The sequence below is a fragment of the Coregonus lavaretus genome (genome assembly GCF_964263955.1).
Source record: "Coregonus lavaretus genome assembly, chromosome: 15".
NCBI lineage: Eukaryota > Metazoa > Chordata > Actinopteri > Salmoniformes > Salmonidae > Coregonus > Coregonus lavaretus.
The window spans coordinates 13,359,656-13,366,134 of NC_140002.1; positions in this window are offsets into that span (position 1 = coordinate 13,359,656).

The following is a 6,479-nucleotide window of genomic DNA, read 5'->3' on the forward strand; positions in this document are numbered from 1 at the left end:
TCCCGGCTCTGCCTGCAGCTGGTTTTCTTACAGCTGGTTTTCTCTGTTTAAGGGGACAAACTGCACCAGGAAACTAAAACTGAAATGTAATAAGAGCAAATGAATCATAGAACACAGTTAATCTCTCACACAATACTCCATTGACTAAGCCTGGTGGAGCCATCTGATAAGATTCCAGCAAGCCAACGCATTCCCTATTGAAATAATGATTAGTGTATTTGTTGTTGTTTCAAAGATGAGCAAATAGCCTCCTATTTATAGTGGATTTGGATCAATTGACAATGTTGAAGATTCAATGGCACAATTCATTTTTATAGCTTTGCAATGATGCAGTGGGTTTCAAGGTGGTGTTTTGTTATCTCTGAGGAGAATGCACTGTTTTTATGGTTGTATTGTGTGTTTTAGCTGTCTTCCCTGTCCTCTCATTTCCTCACACACACACCACTACCACAAAGCTGATATACTGTTTCTCATAACGCTGCTCTTCCTTTACAGTACACAATGTTGCCGTCAGGCTGGAAAAAATGGTGCGGCAACGTTGGAGAAGATAACATTTCACCAGGGACAGGCCAGGCACCAAATACACATGGGGCTGAGGGAGAAAGAGAGAGAGTTAGAGATGTAGAGAGAGAGGGAGAGCGGCAGACGGGGGAGAGAGAGAGAATGAAGGAGAGAGAGGGAAAGAAAGGGGGGACAGAGAGGGCTCTAATCACGCAGTAGCTCTAATCACGCAGTAGCTCTAATCACGCAGTAGCTCTAATCACGCAGTAGCTCTAATCACAAAGTAGCTCTAATCAAAAAGTAGCTCTAATCACGCAGTAGCTCTAATCACAAAGTAGCTCTAATCAAAAAGTAGCTGTAATCACACTGTAGCTCTAATCACACTGTAGCTCTAATCACAAAGTAGCTCTAATCACACTGTAGCTCTAATCACACTGTAGCTCTAATCACAAAGTATCTCTAATCACCCAGTAGCTCTAATTTGTACATTTTAGTCATTTAGCAGACGCTCTTATCCAGAGCGACTTACAGTTAGTGCATACATTTTTCATACTGGCCCCCCGTGGGAAACGAACCCACAACCCTGGCGTTACAAACGCCATGCTCTACCAAATCTAATCAAATCTAATCAAATCAAATTTTATTGGCCACATGCGCCGAATACAACAGGTGCAGACATTACAGTGAAATGCTTACTTACAGCCCTTAACCAACAGTGCATTTATTTTTAATAAAAAAGTAAAATAAAACAACAACAAAAAAGTGTTGAGAAAAAAAGAGCAGAAGTAAAATAAAATAACAGTAGGGAGGCTATATATACAGGGGGGTACCGGTGCAGAGTCAATGTGCGGGGGCACCGGTTAGTAGAGGTAGTTTAAGTAATATGTACATGTGGGTAGAGTTAAAGTGACTATGCATAAATAATGAACAGAGTAGCAGCAGCGTAAAAAGATGGGGTGGGGGGGCAGTGCAAATAGTCCGGGTAGCCATGATTAGCTGTTCAGGAGTCTTATGGCTTGGGGGTAGAAGCTGTTGAGAAGTCTTTTGGACCTAGACTTGGCACTCCGGTACCGCTTGCCGTGCGGTAGCAGAGAGAACAGTCTATGACTAGGGTGGCTGGAGTTTTTGACAATTTTGAGGGCCTTCCTCTGACACCGCCTGGTATAGCGGTCCTGGATGGCAGAAAGCTTGGCCCCAGTGATGTACTGGGCCGTACGCACTACCCTCTGTAGTGCCTTGCGGTCGGAGGCCAAGCAGTTGCCATACAAGGCGGTGATGCAACCAGTCAGGATGCTCTCGATGGTGCAGGATGCCCATGATAGTTCGTTGGTGATGTGGACAGCAAGGAACTTGAAGCTCTCAACCTGTTCCACTACAGCCCTGTCGATGAGAATGGGGGCGTGCTCAGTCCTCTTTTTTTTCCTGTAGTCCACAATCATCTCCTTTGTCTTGGTCACGTTGAGGGAGAGGTTGTTATCCTGGCACCACACGGCCAGGTCTCTGACCTCCTCCCTATAGGCTGTCTCATTGTTGTCGGTGATCCGGCCTACCACTGTTGTGTCGTCGGCAAACTTAATGATGGTGTTGGAGTCGTGCCTGGCCATGCAGTCATGGGTGAACAGGGAGTACAGGAGGGTACTGAGCACGCACCCCTGAGGGGCCCCCGTGTTGAGGATCAGTGTGGCAGATGTGTTGTTACCTACCCTTACCACCTGGGGGCGGCCCGTCAGGAAGTCCAGGATCCAGTTGCAGAGGGAGGTGTTTAGTCCCAGGATCCTTAGCTTAGTGATGAGCTTTGAGGGCACTATGGTGTTGAATGCTGAGCTGTAGTCAATGAATAGCATTCTCACGTAGGTGTTCCTCTTGTCCAGGTGGGAAAGGGCAGTGTGCAATAGAGATTGCATCATCTGTGGATCTGTTGAAGCGGTATGCAAATTGGAGTGGGTCTAGGGTTTCTGGGATAATGGTGTTGATGTGAGCCATGACCAGCCTTTTCAAAGCACTTCATGGCTACAGACGTCAGTGCTACGGGTCGGTAGTCATTTAGGCAGGTTATCTTAGTGTCCTTGGGCACGGGGACTATGGTGGTCTGCTTGAAACATGTTGGTATTACAGACTCAGCCAGGGACATGTTGAAAATGTCAGTGAAGACACTTGCCAGTTGGTCAGCACATGCTCGGAGTACACGTCCTGGTAATCCGTCTGGCCCTGCGGCCTTGTGAATGTTGACCTGCTTAAAAGTCTTACTCACATCGGCTACGGAGAGCGTGATCACATAGTCATCTGGAACAGCTGGTGCTCTCATGCATGCTTCAGTGTTGCTTGCCTCGAAGCGAGCATAGAAGTGGTTTAGCTCATCTGGTAGGCTTGTGTCACTGGGAAGCTCGCGGCTGTGCTTCCCTTTGTAGTCTGTAATAGATTTCAAGCCCTGCCACATCCGACGAGCGTCAGAGCCGGTGTAGTACGATTCAATCTTAGTCCTGTATTGACTCTTTGCCTGTTTGATGGTTCGTCGGAGGGCATAGCGGGATTTCTTATAAGCGTCCTGGTTAGAGTCCCGCTTCTTGAAAGCGGCAGCTCTACCCTTTAGCTCAGTGCGGATGTTTCCTGTAATCCATGGCTTCTGGTTGGGGTATGCACGTATGGTCACTGTGGGGACGACATCATCGATGCACTTATTGATGAAGCCAGTGACTGATGTGGTGTACTCCTCAATGCTATCTGAAGAATCCCGGAACATGTTCCAGTCTGTGCTAGCAAAACAGTCCTGTAGCTTAGCATCTGCGTCATCTGACCACTTTTTTTTTAACCGAGTCACTGGTGCTTCCTGCTTTAGTTTTTGCTTATAAGCAGGAATCAGGAGGATAGAGTTATGGTCAGATTTGCCAAATGGAGGGCAAGGGAGAGCTTTGTATGCGTCTCTGTGTGTGGAGTAAAGGTGGTCTAGAGTTTTTTTTCCTCTGGTTGCACATTTAACATGCTGGTAGAAATTAGGTAGAACGGATTTAAGTTTCCCTGCATTAAAGTCCCCGGCCACTAGGAGCGCTGCCTCTGGATGAGCGTTTTCCTGTTGACTTATGGCCTTATACAGCTCATTCAGTGCAATCTTAATGCCAGCATTGGTTTGTGGTGGTAAATAGACAGCTATGAAAAATATAGATGAAAACTCTCTTGGTAAATAGTGCGGTCTACAGCTTATCAATACCAACTGAGCTACACGGGTCCAATCACACAGTAGTTCTAATCACAAGTGCACAGATGTTTTTTTTTACATCAGCAGAACATATACTGTCATAGGGAAGTGTTTGTGTGTGTGTATGTGTACCTGCCTGTGTGTGTGTGTGTGTTAAGGTGAGAAACGCTGCAGGAAAGCCAATCTGTAGAGTTGGAAGTGGGTATGTGTGTGTTCTCTTCTATATGTATCCCTTTCTCCTCTCATGCACTGACATTATAACATCTTCATAACTTTATAACATGTCTGCCTTGCCTTCTACCTTGTCGAATTTGTCCATATTAGGACAGCCTCAGACTTACACAAGTTCTGCTGAAACTGAGGCTGTCCTATACTGAACAAAAATATAAACACAACATGTAAAGTGTTGGTCCCCCGTTTCATGAGCTGAAATAAAAGATCCCAGAAATTGTCCATACCCACAAAAAAGCTTATTTCTCTTAAATGTTGTACACAAATGTCTTTACATCCCTGTTCGTGAGCATTTCTCCTTTGCCAAGATAATCCATCCACCTGACAGGTGTGGCATATCAGAAGCTGATTAAACAGCATGATCATTACACAGGTGCACCTTGTGCTGGGGCCAATAAAATGCCACAGATGTCTTAAGTTTTGAGCGTGCAATTGGCATGCTGACTGCAGGAATGTCCACCAGAGCTGTTACCAGAGAATTTAATGTTAATGTCTCTACCATAAGCCGCCTCCAACGTCGTTTTAGAGAACTGGCCTCACAACCGCAGACCATGTGTAACCACGCCAGCCCAGGACCTCCACATCCGGCTTCTTCACCTGCAGGATCGTCTGAGACCAGCCACGAGGACAGCTGATGAAACTGAGGAGTATTTCTGTCTGTAATAAAGCCCTTTTGGGGGAAAAAGTCATTCTGATTGGCTGGGCCTGGCTCCCCAGCCAGGGTGGGCCTGGGAGGGCATCGGCCCGCCCACTTGGGAGCCAGGCCCACCCATGGCTGCGCCCCTGCCCAATCTTGTGAAATCCATAGATTAGGGGCTAATGCATTTATTTCAATTGACTGATTTCCTTATATGAACTGCAACCAGGGGCGGTGTTTTCATTAGGGCGATATGGGCGACGCACTGCCAAACGGGAAAAGGAAGGGATTTTTTTTCTAATCAATTATATCACGGCAACAGTAGTTATCAGTGTTCTAATCTAGACGTCTGATCTGCCACTAAATGTCCAATCAGGCTAAAGTCGTGCTTCAAATGGCCCGCCCCTTTTGGGGTGATTTCAGTCAGGTTGAAAATCGCCCCAGAAGTCTCTCATAGACTCTCATGTAAAATCTTTTTTTTTCAAATATCAGAGCTTTCAATACAATCTCTATGGGTTCCGGGAGGGCTTGCACTTACGCGCTTTCGTCATACGTAACATAACCATGAACGTAACTAAGAAAAGAGCGGGTAGCAGCGTCAGTCAATTCACGTACTACTGTCAAGATGGCTAGTGTTCAGTGCAACTTGATTGTCTCTTTGAAAGAAGTTCCTTTTTGTCGGCGAACAAATCAAGATAAATTGGCAACGAAACAATTAGGACCTCCCAGACCAAATTTAATAATTCAACAGGTTTCTACTAAAGGGGGAAAGTCCTACACCCGAGGATTTTCCAAAAATTGGAACGAACGAAAAACCTGGCTAGCAGGCTGCGATGTAGCTAATGCAGTCTTCTGCTACCCCTGCTTACTCTTTCACCCTGAAGGTGGCACGGCAGACAGCACCGCTTGGACAGCGACTGGTGTAACGGACATGCACCATCTTTCAGAAAAGATTAAGAAACATGAGCTGTCAAAGACCCACATGGATAGCTGTTTGAGATTGTCTGCTTTGGGGAGAGTGAACATTGCCACTCAACTGGATGAGGGATACAGGCTAGCTGTCCGCCGCCACAACGATGAGGTTAGCAAGAACCGCCACATCCTCAGCCGGCTAATCCAGTGTGTGAAGTTTTGCGGAGTGTTTGAGTTAGCTTTGCGAGGCAAAGATGAAACTGAGGGCTCCACCAACCCTGGTATTTTTCTTGGACTTGTCAACTTTGTGGCACAATTAGATGAGGTGTTTTATGGAAATGCATATTGTTTATGCAGTGTTGAGGAATGTGAAAGAACACCCTTGATTATTTTTACTGTGATAACTTATTTTGCTTTTGTAAGCCAACACTTTTGAGATCAGTCAATAAATGCTTCTGGTATTGACTTATATGCTGCCCCTGTCTTCATGTTGTTGCTGGACATATCTTTTTTAAAATGTGTGTAGGTCACCTAAATCATCAGAAAAATTGCCCCCCTGAGAATTTTTTCAGGAGCCGCCACTGACTGCAACTCAGTAAAATCTTTGAAATTGTTGCGCGTTGCGTTTATATTTTTGTTCAGTGTAATATGGATACTGTATATTTCCCATCAGGCCTCCAGACAGAGTATGTAGTAAGGTGGTTATTTCATTTCCTCCTGTGGCTTCTCCCCCTCCATATATTTCTCATTTTCCTTTCTTGTGATGTGTGTGTGTGTGTGTGTGTGTGTGTGTGTGTGTGTGTGTGTGTGTGTGTGTGTGTGTGTCGTGTGTGGACGTGTTTAACTATACTTGTGGAGACCAGAAGTCCCCACATTTAGGGTTAAGGTTATAATTAGTGTTAGGGTTAGAATTAGGTTTGTTAGGGTTAGGTAGGCTAGGGTTAGGTTTAGGGTTAGGGTTAGGTTAGATTTTGGGTTTAAGGTTAGGGTAAGGGTTAGGAAAAA